This window comes from Canis lupus, chromosome 26, assembly GCF_003254725.2.
Source record: "Canis lupus dingo isolate Sandy chromosome 26, ASM325472v2, whole genome shotgun sequence".
In the NCBI taxonomy this organism is placed as follows: Eukaryota; Metazoa; Chordata; class Mammalia; order Carnivora; family Canidae; genus Canis; species Canis lupus.
Window position 1 is genome coordinate 37,052,163 of NC_064268.1, and position 24,723 is coordinate 37,076,885.

Consider the following 24,723-nt stretch of genomic DNA (forward strand, 5'->3'; position numbering starts at 1 on the left):
ATGTTGTCCTCACAGGCTAGTGTCCCACTCCTTTCCTGGAACTCTCAGAGGTAGACAGGGAAACAATTTGAGTGGTGTCTGAAGTCACGAGATACAGTGATTGTTTGGGGGTTTTTCGTAGGCGGGAGGGGGAAAGAGTAAATAATCCTATTTCTTCAGTTGAGTGAATCATAAGTATTTCCAGCATGAGAACTCACACACGTAGACAAAAGCAGGAGACATGTAAAAACCTCTCCAGGGGACAACATTCCTCTTTATTCTATAGGAAGGTGGGGGGGCAGTCTATAACACTTCATTTTAATGACCATCTCCAAATTCTGTCTCTGTGTCCGATACAAGGAAAGTATTGCCAAGTACAGAGCGTCAGGTACAAATACAGCCTCTCTCAAAATGGTTTCAAGCCTGCAAGATGTGGTTTATTGAGTACACTACTAAATGAGAGGGCCAGCTCTGTGGCCTGTGACATGCTGGATAGCCTTTCTGGGTTTTACCTCCAGAGGCAGTAGCACTGGCTAACAAGACACTTTTCAGGAACGTACTTATCACCACCCCAGTTGGTGAGAGATCACCACGACAAATTTTGAAAACACGTAGATTCTCATGAATCATGTTTTAATTGAGAGATGAAGAGAAGAGTGTAGAAGTAAGGACATAGATTTATCTCTACTTAAGTGTTCCTTTGGTACTTTTAGTAACAGGAAAAAAAATTTTTTTTACCTCTTTTTTTTTTTTTTTAAGATTTTAAAATCTCATTCTCTAGGAAGTAAATTCAGGACTAAGAAATTCTATTCCTGTTCTACATGGTACAATTTACTGTTAATTTCATAGACTATTGACCTGCGGAGCGGTGTGTTAAGTTTGGAACACATCTGTCTCACTGAAGTAACAGACCAACATTAAGATAAGACACATGCATTTCCCTCTTGATAAAACACCTGCTCCAGTGTTACAGAAATGGTTAGGGAAGATCTAGATATATTTTTAGGAGGTTATAATTTCAAAGAATCACTTTCTCTCAGGATTGAAAGGAATATTAACTGCCATAGAATCTTAATGGATGCTTCTGAATCTTGATCTTATCTTGATAAAAATTGTTTTCAAATATTATAGCAACAATATATCCTATTTGAGTTTTATTTTAAATTAACATGTGGCAAACTTGACTGTGTGTGCACATATGGACGTGTGTACTGTTCTCTGAATTATGATCACCACCGCCACAATCAAGATACATAATTTCATTAGCCTAAAAAACTACTTTGTGTGACTCCTTCGTAATTACCTCCTCAACCCCCGGCAACCACACGGATCTGTTCTCCATCACCGTAGTTTTGTCTTTATGAGAATGACATATCAATTAAATCATGCAGCATGTGACCTTTTGAGACTGGGTTGGTTTTTTTATTCGGCATGCCTTTGAGATTCATCCAAGATGTTGCATACCTCAAAAATGAATTCATTTTTATCGCTGAGTAGTATTCCATTGTACTGCAGTTTGTTCAGCCACTGAAGGACATTTAGGCTGTTGCCAGCTTTTGGTAATTATGACAAGAGTCTTTATGTATTCTAGATACAAGGCCTTGTCAGTATATGATTTGCAAATGTTTCCTTCTAGTCATTGTAACTTATCTTTTTATGCTCTTACCAGTATATTTTGTAAAGTTTTAAATTTTGATCAAGTCCAATTTATCACTTTTTTTCGTTTATGGACCATGTTTTTGAGTTACATGTAAGAACTCTTTGCGGTATGAAGACTCTCTTTAAAGGTTTCTTCTGCAAGTTTTCTACTTTATTATTTAGATCTATGAAGCATTTTGAGTTCATTTTTTGTATAAAGGGTGAGATTTAGGTTGTGGTTCATTTTTAAGTATACCTTACTTAAAATGTCCAACATCTTTTGTGGAAAAGCCTATCCTTTGGACCTTAGTCAAAAATCAATTGGCCGTATTTGTGAGGATCACCTTCTGGGTTGTTTGTTCTCTTCCACTGGATGGTTGATCTATGTGACTGTCCCTTCACCGTCACCATACATACTGTCTTGTTAAATTTATTCTTTTTTAAAAAAAGATTTTATTTATTCATGAGACACATAGAGAGAGGCCGAGACACAGGCAGCGGGAGGCTTCTCAGGGAACCTAGTGTGGGACCCGATCCCAGGACCCCGGGATCATGCCCTGAGTCAAAGGCAGATGCTCAACCGCTGAGCCACCCAGATACCCCTGTTAAATCTATTCTTAAGTATTTAAATAATTTTGGAGCTATTCTAATGATTTTTTTTAAATCAGTTTCAGTTGTTCATTGCTGGTATAAATAAGATGATCTTTGTGGGTTTTTTTTTTTTTATCTTGTGTTCTATGACCTTCTTAAAACTCAGTTCTAGGGGGAGTTTTTTTGGTCACTTCTTTTGGTTTCAATCATGTCATCTGCCAGTAGGGACGTTTTCGCTTCTCCCTTTGCAATGCACAAGGCTTTTGTCTCTTATTCTTGCTAGGAGTTCTAGTATGATGTTAAATAGCATTAGTTGAGAGAGAACATCTTTGCCTTGTCCCTGATCTGAAGGGGAAAATTGTCAGTCTTACATCACACTAAGTATGATGCTAGATGTTAGCTTCTTGTAACATGACCTTTAGGGGGTTGAGGAAGTTCCCTTCCTTAGCTAGCTCACAATTTTTTTTTTTAATCTCGAATGGATGTTGAATTTTTTCAAGTGCTATTTCTGCATCAATTGATGTGGTTATGTAGCTTTTCTTCTTTAGTCTACTAATACAATAGCTTATGTTTGTTGATTTTTAAAAAAATATTGAAGCTGCCTTGCCCTTTCAGGATAAGCCTTGCTTGGCTGTAGTTTAAAAAAAAAAAAATTCAGTGTTCAGTTTGCTGAGATTTTGTTTGATTTTTATGTCAGTGTTTATGAGAAATACTAACCTATCGTTTTTGTTTTGTTTGTTTGTTTGTTTGTTTGTTTTGGGGTCTTTTTGTATTCCCTTTGTCTGGCTTTGGTATCAGGGTAATGCTGGTTTTATAAAAATGAGTTGAGAAGTGTTCTGTCCTCTTCTATTTTTTGGAATAGTTTGTATAGAATTGGTATCCTTTAATCTTTATATATCTAGTAGAATTCTACAGTGTAAATATCTAGGCCTGGAAAATTATTTTGAAAGGTTTTTAAAAAATATCCTTATAGTTATAGGATTCTTTAGGTTGTCTATTTTCTCTTTGATGAGTTTTGGTAGTTTGCTCTCAACAATTATTTATTTTATCTAAGTTGTCATATTTATGTTTTTAGAGTTGCTTATTGCATTCCCATAATACTCTTGTAATATCCACAGGGTCTATAATGATATCCTCTTTTTCGATTCCCGATATTGCCCGTATATTTTTTTGGTTAAGGTTTATGAATATCATTTATCTCAAAGAATCAGGGTTTTAAAAAGATTTTATTCATTTATTTGATAGAGGATGAAAGAGAGAGCATGAGCAGGGGAAGGGATGGAGGGGGAAGCAGGCTCCCTGCTGAGTAGGAAGCCCAACATAGGGCTCAATGCACGGCCCCCCCACCCCCACCCTGCCACCCCCCACCCCGGGAACACGGGATCTCGATTTGAGCCAGAGGCAGATGCTTAACTGACTGATCCACCCAGGCATCCCACAAAGGATCAGTTTTTTATTTCATTAGTTTTCTGTATTAATTTATTGGCTTCAATTTCATTTATTTCTGCCCATAGCTTTTTAAAATTTCCTCTCTTCTATTCGATTTAGGTCTATATTGCTCCTTTTTGTGTGTTTTTGTTTGTTTTATGATTTTATTTACTTATTTGAGGGAGAGAGAGAGAGAACGATGCGCAAACAGGGGAGGAGCAGAGGGAGAGACTGAGGGAGACAATCTCCAGCAGATTCCATGTTGAGTGCAGAACTAGACCCGGGCCTCAATTCCAGGACCCTGAGATCATGGCCTGAGCCAAAGTCAGATGCTTAACTGACTAAGCCTCCCAGGCGCCCCTTGTTTTTGTTTTTTTAAAGATTAGTGATTTGAGATCCTTTTTTTAAATCTAAGCACTTAATGCTGTAAATTTCCCTTTGTACTGCTTTGGCTGGATCCTACAAATTTTGATATGTTGTGTTTTCATTTTTATTCAGTTCAAAATATATTTCCCTTTTGACTGCCTCTTTGACCATGGAATGTTTAGAAGGGTGTTGTTTACACATGTTGGAAGACTTTTCATTTTTTTTCGGTTATTTAATTTTAATTTAAATCCATTATGATTGGAGAGCATGATTTATATGATTACAGGGGTGCTTGGGTGGCTCAGTCAGTTAAAGGGCTGGGATTGCCCTGTGTCAGGCTCATTAGGGAGCCTGCTTCTCTTTGCCCCTCCTCCTGCTTGTGCTTTCTCTGGCTCTCTTTCTCTCAAGTAAATAAAATCTTTAAAAATATTTGTATGATTACACTTCTTTCACATATTTTTTAGGCTGGCAATAAAATATGATCCAGGATATTGTCTGTCTTGCTGAATGTTTCATGTATGTTTAAAATAATATGTGTTCTGCTATTGTTGGGTGGAGTAATCCATAAATATCTGTTAAATCCAGTTGGGTTGGTGGTATTGTTCGGTTCTTCTATATCCTGGCCAATTTTGTTTACTAGTTCTATCCATTGCTGAGAGAGGGGTGTTGACATTTCCAAATATAATCGTGGATTTGTCACTTTCTCCTTTCAGTTCTATCAGTTCTAATTCATACATTTTGTTACGCTCTTAATCTCTGGCTCTTTTTTTTTCTCTGTAGTCTACTTTGATATCAATATAGCTACTCACCTTTGTTTGGATTAGTGTTATATGGCAAATATTCTTCCATCCTTTTATTTTTAACCTATATCAATATCTTTGAATTCATATTTTTGTAGACAACACATAGCTGGGTCACGTCCTTTGTACTCATTCTGCCAATTTCTGGGCTATAATGAGCATTTTAAGACCATTTCCATTCAATGGAATTACTGATATTTTTGGATATTTGATATATTTACTTGTTTGCTGTTGGTTTCCTTTTTAAAAATTTTCCCCTCATTTCTCTGTTTTACTCTTTCCTGCCTTTTTTATTTATCTATTCACAAGCTACAGAGAGAGAGAGAGGCAGATACACAGGCAAAGGGAGAAGCAGGCTCCATGTAAGAAGCCTGATGTGGGTCTAGATCCCAGGACTCCGGGACCACACCCTGAGCCAAAGGCAGATGCTCAACCACTGAGCCACCCAGGCGTCCTTCCTGCCTTCTTTTAGGACATTTAATATTTTTTTAGTATTATTTTATCTATTGTGTTTTTCGCTATATATCTTTGTTAAAAAAAACGCTTTAAGGGATCCCTGGGTAGCGCAGCGGTTTGGCGCCTGCCTTTGGCCCAGGGCGCCATCCTGGAGACCCGGGATCGAATCCCATGTTGGGCTCCCGGTGCATGGAGCCTGCTTCTCCCTCTGCTTCTCCCTCTGCCTGTGTCTCTGCCTCTCTCTCTCTCTCTGTGTGACTATCATAAAAAAATTTTTTTAAAAAAGTTTTAATAGTTGCTCTTGGGATTAAAATATAAATGTTCGATTTTCCACAATCCACATAGAATCAATATATGTTACCATTTCTAGTGGAATGTGGAAGTCTTGCCATCATTTCATACAGTTCCCTTTATACTCTGACAGTGTTGCCAGTTTTGCTTTCAAACATGAAATGTATTTTAAGAAACTCAAGAGAAGAATAGTCTATTATATTTATCTAGATATTTACCATTTCTGTTGTTCCTCCTCTATTCCTGATGTTCCAAGTTTCCTTATAGTATAGTTTCCCTTCTGTCTTAAGGACTTCCTTTAGCAATTCTTTAGAGCACATCTGCTGGTAACAAATTCTCTTTGTTTTCCTTCCCTGACAATGTGTTTTTTTCAACTTCATTTATGAAGAATATTTTTCATAGATTTTAAACTCTGGGTTGAAGAGTTGGTTTTTATTTTTGTTTTATCCAGCACTTTAAATTGTTCCATTTCATTCTGCCCTCCATAGTTTCTTTCTGATGAGAAGCCTGCAGTCATTGAATTATTGTTTTCTGGGATCCCTGGGTGGCGCAGCGGTTTGGCGCCTGCCTTTGGCCCAGGGTGCGATCCTGGAGACCTGGGATCGAATCCCACGTCGGGCTCCCGGTGCGTGGAGCCTGCTTCTCCCTCTGCCTGTGTCTCTGACTCTCTCTCTCTCTGTGTGACTATCATAAAAAAAAAAAAAAAAAACGAATTATTGTTTTCTAAGGAATGTGTCAGGTTTTTTTTCCTGTGTGCTTCATGATTTTTTTTTTTCAATTATCAGCAGTTTGATTCTGTATTTAGGCATGGATTTCTTAGGGTTTATCATGTTTAGGGTTCACTGAGCTTCTTGAATCTGTAAGTTTATATTTTCCACCAAATTCAGGAAATTTTAATCACCTTCTCAAATATGTTTTTTTAAAGATTTATTTATTTATCTATCTATCTATCTATCTATCTATCTATCTATCTATCTATCTATTTATTTATGATAGACATAGACAGAGAGAGAGAGGCAGAGACACAGGCAGAGGGAGAAGCAGGCTCCATGCCGAGAGCCCGACGCGGGACTCGATCCCAGGACTCCAGGATGGCGCCCTGGGCCAGAGGCAGGCGCTAAACCGCTGAGCCACCCAGGGATACTCTTCCAATTTATCTTCTAGATCTCCACTGCCATGAATATTAGATCTTTTGGTTTTGTCCCATTGGTCTCTGAGGGATTTTTTTCCCATTATTTTTTCTCTTCATTGTTCAGATTGAATAATTTCTGTTGAGTTATCTTCAAATTAACTGACTCTTTCCTGTGTCATCTCCATTCTGAAATTGAGTCCATCCAATGGGTTCTTTATTTTGGTTATTATATTTTTCAGTTACAACATTTCAATTTTGTTGTTTATATCTTCTGTTTCTTTGTATTTAAGAATATTTTCCCTTACTTCTTGGTATACTTTTATAATAACTGCTTTACATTCTTGGTTAACTAATTCCAGCATCTGTATCATGTGTGCATTGACCTCTGTTACTGTCTTTTCACATGTGACTTGGGATTTTCCTGGTTCTGTGTATGCTGAAGAATTTTGAATTGTATCTATCCCAGACATTTAGAATATTATAAGGCTCTGGGTTTTATTTAAATCCTATGCAAGATACTGATATTTTTGTGCTAGCAGGCAATAGAGGTGATTGCATTAAGACTACAAATTCTAACCATTATTCTGTGGTTGTGGTTTCAGTGTCAATTCTGTTTTCAAAGCATTTGCAGTACTGTTTGGATCTCTCTTCTGTGTGTGACACTACTCAGTGGTCAGGCTGGGACACATGTGGTCATGCAGTGTTTAGTGCAGTCTCAGAGTCTTTGGTATGCTGGTTAGATTTGGCTGTGGCCTTGTGTAGCTTGAATGGGAGCCTAGGAGTTTATAATCAATTTTATCTGTTAGTTTCCCGAGTTTTTCCTTCTCTGTGATCTCTGGTCCTTTCTGGTTTCTTGGACTCCCTCTTATAGTCCTATAGCCAGAAAGCTAGTGCTTTAGTTATCCTGTTCTGCTGCTATTTCCTGGAGTTGTGGTATATCTGGGACCAAGCAATAGAAAGAGATAGAGAAAGCAACAACTGTGATTTGCCCACCCTCCTGGGACTGCAGTTTCTTCACAGAGGAAGGTTTCCCTACCTCAGAGATTTTGGTGCCTCTGGGCCCCCACTGCCATTACAGTCATTACTATTGCTCAGGCCGGGGGTACTAGAGAATGGAGAACAGACAACAGAACAAAAACTGGCAGAATTCCCTGACACTCTCTGAGCATTAGGACATGCTTTTCCTGATCCTTGGGCCAGAGCAGAACTGGAGGGCTCCTTCAGGAGCTTGCTCTAGGCCCTGGCGCCCATTCCAAGTTTCAGGCTGCCTTACATTTAGACCAAGGGATTCTGGTAGGGGAAAAAACAAAACAGAAAACTCGCTGCTGATTCACTGGTGCTTTGCATTCTGGACTTCTTTTTCAGTTCACCTGCTGCTATTTTTAGGCTTTTCAAATAGCTGTTCCATGTGTTTCATCCAGCCTTTATAGCTAAATTCAGTGAGAAAGACAGGGTAGAGTTGCTTACTCCATTTTACCTAGAACTGGAATAATATATTTTATTTGCTGCTATAAATTGAATGTTAGTGTCCCTCCAAAATTCATATGTTGAAGCCCTAACCCCCAATGTGACGGTCATTGTAGATAAGTCCTTTGGGAGGTAATTGGGGTTGGATGAGGTCATAGAGATAGGGCCCTGGTGATGGGATTAGTGCTTTTGTAAAAAAGGACACCAGAGTGCACTTGCTCTCTTGCTCTCTCTTCCCCCACCCTCCTTGTCAGGTAAGATCAGAATGAGAAGGCAGCTGTCTGTAAGCCAGCAAGAGAGCTCTCTCCAGGAGTTGAATTGGCCACCACCTTGACATTGGATTTCACAGCCTCCAGAACTGTAAGAAAATAAATTTCTATTCTGTAAGCCCCCCAGTCTTTGGAACTTTGTTATGGCCATCCAGCCTAACTTAAGACGATTGCCAAAATATTCATGAAAAAGACTCGTGGCACTACATATTGATTGTGTCACTCTTCCCAATTCAATCACAGCTTTTCCACATAGCATATTTTCTGCAGGCTTATTAACAATTTTTACTTAGCTGAATTTCCAGACAAAAAGGAAATAATCCCCCTAAAACTAGACTTGTAACTTTAATGCTTTGTATTGTTAGTTATAATATTGCAAATATATTTTTTGATATGTCAATGTTTTGAATTAATTTGCTGCTTAATTATTTGGGTCCTGGTCCCCTTGACCTAATTTAATTTACTCCATGTTTCATGTAAATAATCTCAAGGCTAAATGACCTAGGTCCTGTTTGGACCCATTCTATCTCTCTCTCTCTCTCTCTCTCTATCTCTCTCTCTTTCTAGCTCTCTACCGTCTTTGAGAGGCTTATTTCAAAGCACATGTGGTTAGAAGCCCACAAATCCATTTATTTCACATACAGCGTGGTAAAATACAAGAAATGAGAGTCGTGCTAAAGAAACATGATTGAGTGGAAGGAAGACAAAGGAGCTATGGAACTATGTTTAGCTTACTTGATAAAGGCTTGTCTTTGGCAGATAATAGTTTTTAAAAATTCACATGTGAAAATAAGAACATTAATAATACTTGACCATTAACAATGAAGGACAAATCCTCATAATTGGAGTGGAATGAGGCTAGAACTAGGTTATTGTCTCAAGTGAGCCGAAGACTCTAGAATACATCAGTGAGCTTTGGTACCTAAGGCAGTTTCAGGTCATGCTCCATTGCTCTCCACCAGATGGACTTTCTTTCCTTTTTTTCTCCCACTTATCCTTTCCATCTCACCTGTTCCCTTTTCTTTTTCCCCTTTTCATAGTTTTTTACCTCTATAAGCTTGTGTTAATCAGTAGAGCAGGCTCTAAAGAAGCTGCTGATCCTTGGGGGTAGTGCCTTTCCTTCATGGGCTTCTCATCTCTTCCTTGCATGCTTACTGCACTGCACCCCCATTCCTATTCCACCTCTCTATACCATCCTGCTCCCCAGGGCCGAGCTTTTTTTTTTTTTTCCTCTAGGGCCAAGCTTTAGCTTGGCAAGAAGACATGGTTTTAACTCTGCTTTATTGAAAATAAAAGCTCATTACTTATTCTATAGTAACTGTAGTTTCCCCCACACACAAACACACTGGCATTTTATGAAAGCATTACATTGTTCCAGAATTAATATGTATAATTTGTAAAACTAAACCTCAGCTGTGATTTAGCCCCTTCCATCTTAGAGAAAATCCAAAAAGCAGTATTAGAAAAAAATAATTGCACTAGAACCTGTTTGAAAGAAAGAGTTAGCCTCTTGAATAAAATTAGGAGTCCACATTCTGGGGATTTTGATTATTTGTGCTGCCGCTGAGTAATATTAACTAAATTAATAACAGAATATTAACTAAAACAGACATTTCCTCTGTTGATGTTTCCTTTGGGAAACAAAAGATAGAGATTGTGATTAAGGCCTTTCCAGATAATATCCCACACCAAAGTATTGAAAGAAAAGGTTTATATAACATGACATGATAATGTCATGTAATATATGAATATTATTACCTAAGGATTATGTTATATCCAGCTGCTAAATGGTATTTGTATATTTAAGCCTATATTGGAAAAGTACGTAGTCTTTCAATCATTGGGTTTATAAATACTTAACTGAATGTCTGGTGTGTAAAAAAAAAACCTGTGCTAGACATCGTGAGAAGTAAAACGGTTTACACAAGGGGTTTTTTCTCCCCCTAACCTTCAAGAAACTTCAGTGCAAAGTGGGAGTACCTTCACTGAAGGGAAGACTGCGATGTAGTTAGGAATTGTCAGGGCGTAAGCTAGAGAGTCTAGGTTGCGTTTTGATTCTGAGTTTTACTATACCTTCTGATTGCTGTGAATCAGGCAGGTTCTTGGGAAGCCCCTGCTGGTTTGCTCTTTGCACAGTTCAGCTGGGATTAGCATCCTTCTAGTTGTAGGAGACATTACCCAGGAAGCTGTCTAATCCATGGGGGGAGGTGGCATCTTCTGAACCAGGCCCCCACAGAGAACTTTGAATGGGTGGAAAAAGGAGTTTGTGTGCATTCTTGCTCATGTCACAATGTTGGACATGTGACTTAAAGAGAAGCACGTGGCAGGTCAATGTGATTGGACTGTTTGATTACCAAGCCTTGACTCTACAGTGGCTCAGCGGCCAATGCTGCTCATTTAAACTCTGAACTGCCACATGGGTATGACATAAGATATATCAATAAAAGGCATAAAATTATTTTAAATGTACTGTTTTTTGGGATATCTTGAAGGACTGGGGGGAGTCCTTGTTTCCTTGTCACCTCCCATCATGCACTTATTGATAATTAATCATCCATTCAGCATTTACTGAAAGCTACCAGATGGCTGACGGCATGCAGGGTGTCGGAGGTGGCAGCAAGGGAAGTGTGAAGGAACAGGCTCTATCTCTTGACTCTGTGACCGCGAACAGTGGACACTCATGCAGTGTTTGCCACGTGCCAGGCTTGTTCTGAGTGTTGTATATCTCCTCACTTAACCCTTAGAACAACCCCGTCAGTGAGTACTCTTATTTTCCCCATTATACGCTGGATGACACTGGGGGCACAGAGAGAGTAACTAACTTGCCAGAGGTCTCACAATTGGTAAAAGCGGAGCAAAATCTGAAAGCAGACAGTCTGGCTGCAGGAACAGTGCTTTTAACCTCCATGTCAGATAGCTTCTCAAGGAATTTATAGTCTGAGGGCACATGGGGAAATACTTCCCTGTTCAGGGTCAGGCAGTGAGGGATAGGTGTATAGGGACACAGAAGGTGACTGAGGTTGAGTGTGTTTGCTGGAAACTAATACCAAGAATATCTGACTCAAGAAATGCTTCATTCTGTGCCCCAAAGAGAAGAACGGAACGACAGGAAATTGTTAAGCCCACCAAAATGTTGGAAATATTTACCAGCAGTAGCAATCCAGTTTAATTTTATGTCCAGGGTTACACAGGGCTACACCCCTGAATCCTCCTTTCACATATACACTATGAGGGTGAACGAATACAGTTAACCCAATGACATTGTTTTCTCCCTTTCCTCTGCTTTGGTAGGGGTACCTGTGTGAAGGCTGCATCCCTAGGGAGGTTCGGACCTGTGTGGGCATGTCTCCTAAACTGATGGGATGGGTCTGCTGGGGGAGTACTTGCAGAAAACGGTTACTTCTGGAGAAAATCCCTGAAGGTGGAAGAGTGCAGAAATGATAGCCAAGCCTCAGCTATTATAAGAGAGGGATGACTTCAGTGCTTGTGGTAGAGGGGCAGGATAGGATCAAGTTGTCAGAAATACAGGGGATGTATTTGTATAGGTCACTGACAGCAGTATGTTATTGATAAATACTCATTATTTATATTATAGTACTCACCCAGGGCTGTCCTTGTAAAAACATGTTTGCAGGGACCTAAGAGAGAAAATGTAACCATGCCAGAGGTCTTCATTTACATGCATTTCTTTAATGACTTTATGCATTTCTAAAGTTATCAACAAATGTTAATAAGTGGTAGTAGATAGTATCATTATTGCTCTTATCCCCATTTTTTTGTCCCTAATTTTATATTGTGGTCAGTTGGAAAATAGAATTTAGTTTTGAAAATATTCAAATTTTACATAGATTTTTCTAAACAGAAAGAAAGGAATGAAATTCACACAAAGAGGCAAGGAACTTAATTATCAGTGGGCATTATGGATTTTGCATTCCTACAGAAACAAACTTGTGAACTATGATTTTATTATTGTAGAATTAATTTCTTATGAAGAGTCATGTTCTGCTTATCTCACCATTTGATATTTGCAAGATCACTAATATTTCTTCTGTTCACCCTAAACACCTTCCTTCTTTCCAGGCAGGTAGAGATTTCAGAAAGATGATGAGGAAATTCTATTCCTTCTAATTGGTTCTTTGGCCCTTTTAATCCCCCTTCCACCACCCCCGGGCAGGGCATGAGTCATTAAAATGCCTCAGACACCTGTGGAACCTTCAAGATCATAACCGTGATATGATCATGTTACACACCCAAAGTTCTCTGCTCCAGGGTCAAGGTTTGGATGATGTCACACGGCCTCTGGATTGCCTGCCGGCAAATCCTGGACAGGTTTTTCTGTTGTGAGGATAGGAAATGAGAGAAAGATGAGCGCCCCGCCCCCCCAATATTCCTGAGGACCACATCTAACTAGAGTCTCATAAATCTTGAGATACCTCCATCTTGATAAATTTATCTAATTTATTCCTATTAACTTGGTACATAATCTATTGCATGAGAATGTCACATTTTATTCATCCATATTGATGGACATTTAGGTTCTAATTTCCTGCTACTTCAAATAATATTGCTGTGAACATCCCTCTGTAAGTGGTTGTATGACCTAGGAGAAAGTTTCTGTAGAGTAGGGGTCTTTAAACTCTTTTGCTAGCTCACCTCACAATTTGGAAAAACTTTTCCTCCTTACTTACACATTTTAGAATTGGAATCAAACTTTCTATCATAACTTTTAGTTGCAAAGGAATTAATTTCCCTGTAAACATTAGCATTTAAAAGTAGAATTCTAAAAAATAAAAAAATAAAAAAATAAAAGTAGAGTTCTTTGGGCACCTGGGTGGTGCAGTCCGTTAAGCATCCAACTCTTGGTTTCAGCTCACACTGTGATCTCAGGGTTGTGGGATGTAGCTCTGGGTCCAGGCCCTGTGCTCAGTGGAGAGTCTGCTTGAGACTTTCCTCTCTCTCTCTGTCTCTCCCCTTGCTCTCTCTCTTTTTCTCTCTCAAATAAATCTTTAAAAAAACAAAAGTAGAATTTCTTAAATATATCCAATGGCATATAAATACCATACTGATCTGACACCGTTATGCATGAGAACAAGGCTCTTACAGTGGGACTTGAACTTTATACTTGTGTCAGATTTTAATCTGAATGTAACATACGTTTATGTATGAGTGTCTTTTATTGATCACTTTGCCATATTTATTTATGACAAATATTATGTATAAACTTAAATTTCATTACGTTTTTTTTTTACCATGATACTCCAAAGTGTTAAAATTTTTTCCGAGTTATCATTATTTTTAGTTCATAATCAACCAATTAAACGCTTTTAAATGTTCATCATTATGAGACATAAAAAAAAATCATCGGAACTTTAAGAAATCGGTTTGCATATGTGAACAAATTTTACTTATTTCTAGAAGAAGACAGGTTCAGCGTCAGTTTACCTCCAGTTTTTGCTTTTATATTATAAACACGGAGGAATATCATTCACAGAAATGAGTAAATGACGGAAAAAGTGTGTAAGTGATGTTATTCATTATTTGAAAACTTTCCACATTATATGGCCCGCATCACTTAGTGGTGTATCTTTAATGATTTTATCAGTGAGTGGGTTTGCTTAGGTCTTTCTTCAATTTCACTAGGAAACAAGTGTCAAGCTTCGAAAGTGTTAGTAGACCCATTCAGCTTCTCAATATTAATCTCATTATTTCAGATTGTCTCTTTAGCTTCTTGCAGGTTTTTACCCTTGGGGGCAATATATCCTTGAGCATTCAGATAGAGAAGACAGGTGTGGCCTTTGTCTTTTAAAGAGAGAGAAAGGGCTACTATGAATGGGAGGTGGGGATTAGGAACCACAGGGCATTTGACTACACTAGTTCTCAGCTAGTTCAGATTTAGGTAGGAGTATACATGCAAGCCCCGGTGGCGCAGCAGTTTAGCGCCGCCTGCAGCCCAGGGCGTGATCCTGGAGACCCTGGGTCGAGTCCCACATCAGGCTCTCTGTATGATGCCTGCTTCTCCCTCTGCCTGTGTCTCTGCCTCTCTCTCTCTGTCTCTATGAATAAATAAATAAAATCTTAAAAAAAAAAAAAGGAATATACATGGAAGGTAAGGATCTGGAATTACTCCTTGGAAACCATCAGAGTGCCTCAGTTCTCACACAGTTTGAAACTCTTCCTCTGAGGTTTATATACTCAGCAGCAGAATTGCTAGTGTTAGAGTCTCCTGCGCTGTGTGTTGCTGGGGACATTGCTCTACCTCTCAAGGACTCGGGATAAGTTCCCTCTGAAGATCCCCATATGTGAGTCAGTGGAGTTTTTGAACTTTGGGAAAATCCACAGTCATTGCATTTAAATAACTGGTGGCCAATGAGTGGTAACCCACCAGAGACCTATGAGACATTTAATTCCTCTCTATAATTTGCTTTGGGACAACCTCTGAAAGTATTTTTATTCATAACTTTCTTTCTTTTAAAGGGCATCCTTAGTCCACATCAACCAAGGTGGTATAAAAACAGCACTGCACTTGGTTTGCATTCTGTGCCCTGAAGCAGAAATGCCTTTAATTGTTCATTGTGAAATAAACAGATGTCTACTGGAGAAGATTATTAAAAACATTTTGTGCACTTTGGGAGAACTAGAGGTCAGGACTGCTTGACCTAGCATCTCAAAGGAAACCCAAGCCAACCCAGCTACCAAGGTAAGTGAGCTACTAATATAGCTTATTCTTAGGGCAAGATTTTCTGATTGGCAAATTTCTTTTTTTTTTTTAAGATTTTATTTATTTATTTATTCATGAGAGACACACAGAGAGAGGCAGAGATGCAGGCAGAGGGAGAAGCAGGCTCCATGTGGGGAGCCTGATGCCGGACTTGATCCCGGGACCCCAAGATCACGCCCTGAGCAGAAGGCAGACACTCAACCACTGAGCCACCCAGGCTCCCTGATTGGCAAATTTCTGGATATAGTTAAAAGGGACAGTACATTTCAAAAAGAGAATAATGGCCATCCTCGGGCAGGATAATTCTACTTTAAAAACAGAAGATTTAATGTGCCAAATTCAGATCATAAAGAAAAGTTGCCGTTAATAGGATAATTGCCTCAACATTGTAAAATAAACAGGATTTGAAATGCAGACCATCGTATTTTACAGTTAAAGGTTATTTTAAAAATCTTAGTAAAACCTAATAATAAAGTAATAAGATATTATACAGTTAGCAGGTCTATAAGAACACATTAATAATGAGGCACATCCAAATTAAGGCCTCCCTTCTACTTGCTTCAACAGGTGAACAAGGAAGATGGTGGTCCTATGAGCAACAGCAGCCAGTGGCCTGGCACTGCACCCTGCGAGGCAGCCAAGACCAAGGTACTATGTCCAGGAAAGAAATTTCAGATAAGACTTAAGTCTCAGAGCTAAGTCAACAGGGATTTGTTTGTTTTGTCCTTAGAAAAATAGACTGTTTCTATCCACTAGCTTTGTGCCTCCTCCCAAGTTCCCAGGCTTCATAAAACTTATGTTGAGGGTTTCAAGTATTCCCAAATTAATTGTTAAGTACCACGACTTGTTCCTTATAGACCTCCTTTTCCTCTAGAGCTTCCTGAAATGTAAAACCTGTACATCTTTTAAGAAGCACAACACACTTAAGTGTGACTAAGTAGCAAACCTCCACCAAAGAGAACTGTCTATCATATTTAGAAAAGATAAAATTTCCCTTATAAGCTAGGTCTGACATTAGGTTTTTCTATGGTGTTCTTTCTGAAGTTGCTGCAAGATGGAAAAATATCAATCACAACGAGAGTACCTTTTGAACTCATTAATCCTAAGACATCATTAACAGGAAGGCTTTAATGCCTAGGATCTAGAACTGCTTTGTCATTAAGTAGAATCATGGAAATTAAATGGTGCCCCCGCCCCACCCCCCATTGGGCCACTAGGTTAGGTTTAAAACATTAAATGTAAATTAAGGATACTATATTCATGTGGTCGAAAAATCGAAGGGCATGAAGCAATGGCATAACATACAATGGGAAGTACGGCCCTTGGAGCTGTGGAACTTGGCAGTGCTGTAAATGTCACCTTCCCACTTGTCTCATAGCCATATCACTATATTAATAAGGAGAATCTTTTTTTTTTTTTTTTTGAAAGAGAGAGATAGGGAGGGAGATCAGTGGAGGGAAGGGCAGATCTTAAGCAAGATCCATACTCAGTGTGGCGTCTGTCCCAGGGCTTGAACTCACAACCCTGAGATTGCCACCTGAGCCAAGATCAAGAATCAGGTGCTCAACGACTGAGCCACCCAGATGCCCCATTAAGGAGAATCTTGAAATGTAGAGGCGAGTCGGAGGAAAATGGAAATAGATTGGCAGGGATGGCAAGAAAGAGGGCAGGAAAAGGAGAATAGGAGGATGGAAGGAAGAGGGTGTAGCCCATTGGGGCTGAGACAACTAATAGCTGGGTAGCTTCTAAGCATTGGAAATGTGCTTCTCACAGTTTGGGAAGCCGAAAGGCCGACATCAGCCCGCCTGCAGGATCGGGTTCTATGGCGGGGGCGAGCTTCCTGAATCCTGGATGGCTGTCTCCCCCGGGGGAACCTCACCTGGCCTGGGGAAGGGAAGGGCGCCTTCCAGGCCTCCCGTCTAAGGGCACTTCTCCATGTGTAAGGGCTCCACTCTTCTGACCCAATCACCTCCCAAAGGCCCACCTCCTCTTACCGTTACCTTGGGGTTAGTTTCAACCTAAGTTTTGGAGGAGGACACCAACATCAGTCCTCGGCCACCTGGGAGAACCAGGGCTGTACACAAAGGATCAGCCTGGTCCCAGCCCTCTCTTGCAATTGTCCTTTCAGGGGACGTGTATTTGTGTAAGAATGGAAGAGGAAGGAGCGCCTCGCTGGCTCAGTCAGCGGAGCGTGGGACTCTTGATCTCAGGGGTGTGGGTGCGAGCACCGTATCGGGTGTGGAGATTACTTAAAATAAAATCTTGGGGCACCTGGGTGGCTCAGTCAGTTAAGCGTCTGACTCTTGATTTTGGCTCAGGTCATGATCTCAGGGTTGTGGGATGGAGCCCCGCCTCAGGCTCCACGCTCAGCGCAGAGTCTGCTTGAGATCCTCCCTCTCCCTCTCCCGAGCTGACTCTCTCTCTAAAATAAATAAAACCTTTAAAAAAAATCTTAAAAAAAAAAAAAAGAATAGAAGAGGAAGAAATGGGAAGAGTAAAGAAAAAAAAGACATTTATCTGGGGAAGTGTGTGAGTGAGCCACTGGGAATTCTGCACCACGTGAAACTCTTGAATAAATTTGCTTGTATTGCTTCCCCCCCAACCCCCCAATATCCCTTTTATCTAGCCTCAGCCAAGTATATTTTATTATTTTGAGGTTTAGGCTTTAGGGAAGAGTTCAGAACTAGTAGGAGTCAATAGTGGGAGAGAGGCAAGCAGGGTTTCTCCTACCAGGAACAAACTAACCTTCCTGTGGGGCGCTGGCCGCGTGCGGGGAGGTGGGTTCTGGGGTGTGCGAGCGGCTCCGTTTACACTGCCGCTGGCCCTACAGCAGGTGGCGGTGTTCCTTCTCTTCCCGGCAGCTTTGGCGTTCCCTCTTCTGTGTTTCAATCCACATGTAAAGGGCTGCCTCCCTGGCGCCCTTGGGAGATGCTCCAGTGGTCCTGGCATGAGGAGGAGAAGCAAATGGGCAACGTGTAGCAATCCGTGGTTTTGTGTTTGGTCTGTAGAGCCCTGATCTGGTCTAGAGAACCACCCCGCTTCAGGGGGAGACCGTGAGTGTCACTAATCATATTGTGTACTCGCCCCCGTCTCCGCTGTACTAGACCCTATTCGGATCCTCAGGGAAGCTTCTTGCTCCCTTTGCTCACGCCTGTCCGAGGCTTGAGAATACTAATAAAAGCTCTCTCTAGCCAAATTTCTCTCTAATGAACGTGTTTGGATTTTCATCAAAATGAGGTTTTCTTCCCAGCTTTATTCACGAATTAACCCAGGCTGTGATCCAGGGTCCCTCACTGGGAAGCTACATAATCTGGGCATATAAACCCTGTGGGCTCCCGGTCATCATTTGTAAAATGGGATTGGTAAACTAAGGGACTTTTGAGGTTTCTCCTAGCTCTTATACTCTTGGATCCTCAAATAGTCGGCCACTGCCCTGCGTGGTGGTTGTACTGTGATACCGGAGGAGTAATTCTGATATTTTCTTTGAGCAACTGCTTCAAAGCAATGAGCAAATAGCTTCATGCTATTATTAAATAGCATGAAAAGTCAGAGTAGATTGAGGGGAAACAGTTGATCTGTGGAGAGGGGGTACTCAGGGTCAGGTACAGCATGTCCACTACACTAGACACCACGTATGACAGATATTCTCACGTATTTCTGTGGTGCAGCAGACACTGGCCATGCATTCAGCCTTAAATGTTAGAACTTCCTTAGCGTGCTCATTTATTTAAAAATGAAATCAGGGTTGGGCTGTCTCCCTGGTTTAGTTGATATTTTTCTGATGACGGACATTTGTTGATTTTTAGACTCAATTCTTCTATTGGGTGAAATCATTTTTTTTTTTTTACCTTATGAAAACACTAAGCCATCATTGTAAAGAACTTTCAACCCATACAGAAAGGAAGAAGTGGAAAGAAAAGTTCTCCCCCTGAAGCCCTCCCTCCCCATCCTGTAGACAGAGATAAGCAGTGTTATCTTCTCGTTTATCCTTTCTGATATTTTCCATGGATTTATACAAACATGGATATATGTATTATCACTTCTGTTTTATTTCATTGAATTTTCATGAATAATTTTATAGCATGTATTAATCCTAGAGTAGAAATATGCATGTAACACAGAGGAGAGAGCCAGTGAAAAAAATCATAGGGCTAGGGAGCAAGATAGATGACAAACAGAAAAAAGTTTTTAATCAAATTGTCATGATAGCAATGATTTTTTTTTGTGATTTATTTATTTGAGAGAGAGAGAACACAAGTAGGGAAAGGAACAAAGGGGAGGGAGAGAGAGAATCCCAAGCAGACTCCCCACTGAGTGCAGAGCCCAGCGCAGGGCTGGATCTCAGGACCCTGAGATCACGACATGAGCCGAAATCAAGGGTCAGATGCTTAACCGACCAAGTCACCCAGGCACCCAGATAGCAATGATTCTTAAATGATGGAGGTTCTAGGAAGAATTGACCAGGGAAGATTGTCTGTTTTAAGGAGACATTTCTAGGGGAGTGGGGTGTGGTCATGGTGGTAGAGGGCCACCAGCAATTACGCTGTCTCTCTCCATGCTTCCTACTAAGAGGTAGAGTCTCTTTCTCCTCCCCGGAATTCTTGACAGGCTCCATTACTTGCTTTGGTCAATAGAATGCGGCAAAAATGATGCTATTCCAGTTCTGGGCCTAGACCTGGCAACTTTAGTGTTTGCTTTCTTGGATGATAAGGAAGACTGACAACGGTGCTGAAGACAACAGCCTCATGGAGGCAGTGAGACCTAAGGAAGGAGACAGGCCCAGCCCCTCACTATTTCAGGCACTCCAGCTGGGCCCTAGCCCCGTGCTTGATATCATCATGGGTCCTCCAGCCCCAGTCAAGCCACCCCAGCCAACAGTACATGAAGGAAAGACAAGCTGTCATTGTGTTCTGTCCCTAGTGCAGAATGGCGAGTGAGAGAACAGTCGATGCTGTTGTAAGCTGCCATGTTTCAGGGGTGGTGTATTATGCATAATAGATAACGGAAATCCATGTCTGAAAGTTGGGTGTTGGCTTGAAAAAAATCTAAGACACGTGGCATTGGCTTTGGGACCAAGCATTGGGTAGAGGTTGGAGAGGTGATGAGGGAACTCTCTCTCTCTCTCTCTCTCTCTCTTTTAAATTAACTAGTTATTTTTTACTTTCTATTTTTTTAAAAGATTTTATTTATTCATGAAAGACACACACACACACACACACACACACACACACACACACAGAGGCAGCACAGGCAGAGGGAGAAGCAGGCTCCACACAGGGAGCCCGACGCGGGACTCAATCCCGGGGTCTCCAGGATCATGCCCTGGGCCGAAGGTGGCGCTAAACCGCTGAGCCACCAGGGCTGCCCTACTTTCTATTTTGAAACAATTTTAGACTTACACCAAAGTCGTAAAAATGGTACAGAGGTCACGTGTGTTCTGCACCTAGCTGCCCTAATAGTAATAAATGCATAACCACAGAGTAATGATCAACACCCAGAAATCAACAGAAGCTACAGCCCTGTATGAACTCCGCCAGCGTTTCTGGTGATGATCTTTTCCGGTTTCAGAATCCAGTCCAGGGCCCTGTGTTTGCACTTAGTTGATGTATCTCCTCCGTCTGGGAAGGACTCTCCCAGTGGAGGCTCCAGGGGTAGTGAGGAAATTGTCCTGGAGGCTGGAGAAGTGGGGCTAAGCAGCGGCAAAATGTGTGGCAGCCGCTGCGTGCAGTGAGACACGGAAGACGGAATACGTACCTAATGAGGTTGCAGATCTGGCGAAGGCGATTTCCAAGCTGCATGTTCAGAGTATGGGTTGGCTTCCTTTAGTGATGTGTGATGGTGTTGTTACAAGAGAGAGACGCCTTAGAAAAGGCACTATTCCGTTTTCAAGCGGCACGTAGAGGAAACAGAGCCAATGAGATTCTCTGTAGTCAGCAATAGTTTCAAGGGAAGAAATGGCCTCAGGGGCCTGCCTGTCAAATGTGGCCTCAAGGTAAAAATCCAATCAAGACTCTATGTTGAAGCCTCTAAACATGTTAAGATGTTGTCTCATAGACCCTCTTGTCTAGCCAAAAGGGCTTTTAAGAAGAATCTTCAGGGGAGTCCAACAGTAGCTGCTTCAACAAGGCCCAGAAGTTTGTCTTTGGAAGAATTACAGATGTTGCTTTATGGGCATAGTTGTGGGCAAGAAGGAAACTCCACTAAGAGTCACAGAAAACCCACACAATTTTGAAGACTGCTCTATTGATGAAACCCCCACCGGCCTGGACTAAAGAAGAAAGAGACTGTTGAGAATGTAAAATAAAATGCCACCGGGCTCCCGACTTCCAATGGATAGGACCCAGCCTGCGCGAGCTGTTCAGCCAGAGGGCAGGCAATTACTTGCTTATGGAAACGGGAGCCTCCAAGGTCATAGCCTGCACCCTGGAGCCCGGAGCCAGTATCCGTGGTTCGGGAAGCGGCTCCCAGGGAGAAGAACCAGACACTCGAGGAGGTCTGGGTCTGCAGAGTGAGGGTGACTTTCAGAACCTCTATGGATGGTGGCTGCTTCGTGCCTTGTTTCCCCCGTTCTGAACATACATGTCCATCGTAGTTGACTCATCCCTGTCTGGGCGCCGTATGTCGTGTGGTTCACAGGTCTCCAGAGGAAGAGGAGCAGCATCTAAAAGGCCTCAGCCACTCCTAGGGCCCAGTGTGTGTGTCATTAGATCCTGGACCTTAGAGCCAGTGCTGCACAGAACGATAATTTGGGGGGAGGGTGTGTGTGTGTGTGTGTGTATGTGAAGTGTCGTGGCCAGAGGGTGGGATATGATAGAGTGTTTCCCAATAGGACTGCTGATAGTTCCTCCCATTCCAGGCGCTCCTTCCATTTGGAAGTGTGGTCTCTTTCCTGCCCCTCGGATCTGGGCTGGCCCTGTGATGGGCTTTGGCCAGGAGAATAAAATGGAAGTGACCTTCTGGGGCTTCCACACCGTGGCTTTCGCAGGCCTGATAGCCTCTGCTTTCTCTTTCTTGGGATCCAGGCTGTAAAGAAAGCATAAAGGGGCTGGGACTGGCCCACTGAATGATGAGCGATCACGTGAAGAGAGGGGGCCGCCAGCCACTTCAGCTGGCCCAGCCTAAGAATCAGATGTGGGGGTAGCATCTTGGCCATTCTGGCCTCAGTGACCAAACTCACAGCTACAGGCCACCGTGTCTGACCCCAGCTGCCATCCTGGGAAAGCAGAACTGCCCAGCTGTGCCCTTTCCAAACTGCAGAATTGTGAGCAAAGAAGTGGTCGTGGTTGTCTTAAGTTACAGAGCTTATGGTGGCTTGTCATGCAGCAAAAGATAACTGAAGCCATTACCAACGTCAGGGTTCTTCCAACTGCCTTAACCTCCTCCCATGGGCTGTGAGGAGGCAGCAACAATGTCAGGTAAAGAAGCCAAGTTTCATGGAGACTCCGTTCCGTAAAGGCTGGACCCTGTATGCCATGGTCATGGCTCTGTGCACAGAACGAGCACATAATTAGCTCAAATATTTGTTGATTGGACAATTAAATGAAAGGATGGAGATAAAAGATGTCACATCATGAAAGAAGTAAACAAAAAAGATACTTTAAACAGTTGTCTCATTTTCGCCTTCAGACAGGTGCTCTTCATTTTCAGAAACACCGATGCCAAAAAAAAAAAAAAAAAAAAAAAAGAAACCCTGATGCCCCGGAAGCCAGAAGGATGCTGTGAAGGGCAAGATTTGTAGGAGTGAGGCACAGGGCAGCCTTGACTCCTTCTCCATGTCCATCCCGTGGCTACACAAAAGAGGGCCCCTCTGGGAAGCACCTGGCAAGTGCCTCAAGACCTACTGGCAGATACAAATTAGTACCTTTTTCTAATGGAAGAGTTAAAAGCAGAATATGTATTCCATAGGACTACCATTGGAGTTAATACTAAAAGGACCCGAGTACAATGTCCAGTAGCCAGTGTTAGGTTGGAAAGTAAAGCAGTCAAAGCAGATTTGTCACATTAGGTCTCTTCTTTCTTTCACTCTCTGGCCCATGTCACAATTTCTGAATGCATCTTGGACACAGCAAGCGCCCGTTCCACTCCGCGGCTCTCCTGGAATACCCAGCCCCACTGTCATTTCTCTGAGAGCGATCATTTCCTAGGGCACACCTCTCTACCGGGATGGGAGACCCAAGTGCCCTGTGCAACAGCTCCAGGAGGGCTGACAGATAAGAAGGGAAAAATTCTTTTTTGGATATGGTTACTTGTAGCGCCTTCCGGAGAAATGTCTTGGACTAATAAGCATCTTTATTCAAAAGAACCGTGACATTTATAATCAGGATAAATGAAATAAGGGGAAAAGCCTTGGACCCTTGGAAGGATAGGGTGGTTTAAATTCAAACCAGTAATTATTATATTTTTTTCTATTCTGTATTATTTAGGAAAACAGTGGTTAAACAGATAAAAATAGAAAAGACTGCTTAAAAATTAAAGCCATTGATTTAGATCTCTATTTGAAAGGTCAGTGTGTGGGAGACGAGGAAGGCATTATAGCAATCAGTGTTCAGCAAAAGACATTTTAGCAGCAGAACCTCCAAAAAGCACATCAACTATTTATATCACCCACATCGAGTTGCCGGTCATTTCATTTATCAAAGAAAATAAGAAAGCTATTTTCTTTGGACATCCTTTGGGTGTAGTGACAATATAGTTTTGGAATCAGCTGTTAGAAACTATAATTAAAGCTGGTTCATCGTGTTTACTAATTATTCTGCATAGTTAGCCTCCCCGAAGCTTTATATAATCCCCCCTTTGTTACAAGCTTCTGTTTCTCCCTAGGGCGGTCTGAATCCAGACAGGTAAAGGACTGAAGCGCCTGGAAACCGATGTCTTGTAATACCTGTGCGGCCGAGCGATGTCCGCAGTTGAAGTTGAAATTTTAAACCTTCTGTGCGCAGGTAGAGTCAGCTATTTAAGAGTTTTCAGCTCTACCACTTGGGTAAGGGGATCCCCTGAGTACAGGACGATGTGAAGGGAAACAAAAATCGAAAACTGAAATTTCCTTGAGGAACCTCTGTGACACTGGGGCGGGGGGGGGGGGGGGCGGTGTTAATTCAGTCATTGCCGATAACTACCCGCTATCACCGTCTGGCTGACCACTGTCTGTCGACACCAGGGGTCCTTTGGTTCAGTGCTGGGGGGGAGGGCGGCTCATGCTCAGGGAAGCCGCGAAACTCCTGGGCCGTCTTCCCCCCCCTGCCAGCGGGAGCGCAGTGGGCCGACCTCCTAGGCCCGCGCTTCGGTGCTGGGGGCGCGCCCTCCCCGCCCCCCGAAGAACCCTGTGCCCGGGAATGGGAAAGCCTCCTCTCCTCGCCTCCGACGCGCAGCGCCGGGCCCCTTTCCTCCCGGGGAGGTGGATTCCAGGGCACCGCAGACTCCTCCCCAGGTAGGGCAGCTCCCGGGGAGGCGCAGGGGAGCGCGCGCTCACGGCAGGGACCCCGGGCGGGGTCGGCAACCGGAGACACAGGTGCGAAGTTCTGCCTTCCGCCGCCGACCTCCCTTCCTTGAACCTGCTCCTCGTCTCCCATCCCCCACCAGGTAGCAGCA

General features: G+C 42.1%; 2 protein-coding genes across 2 annotated transcripts in view; one reads left to right on the forward strand and one right to left on the reverse strand.

The window, feature by feature from the left end:
- ATAD1 (ATPase family AAA domain containing 1) overlaps window positions 1-11,340 on the reverse strand; it is a 62,365-nt gene extending 51,025 nt beyond the window's left edge. Inside the window, exon 1 of the mRNA XM_025441433.3 lies at window positions 10,491-11,340. The gene's annotated coding sequence lies outside the window, so the exon portion shown is untranslated. The remainder of the gene's footprint in view (window positions 1-10,490) is intronic.
- Window positions 8,403-24,723, forward strand: part of PTEN (phosphatase and tensin homolog) — a 106,362-nt gene continuing 90,041 nt past the window's right edge. The window contains exons 1-4 of the mRNA XM_049102000.1: window positions 8,403-8,508; window positions 14,892-15,114; window positions 15,703-15,783; window positions 23,956-24,074. The gene's annotated coding sequence lies outside the window, so the exon portion shown is untranslated. The remainder of the gene's footprint in view (window positions 8,509-14,891; window positions 15,115-15,702; window positions 15,784-23,955; window positions 24,075-24,723) is intronic.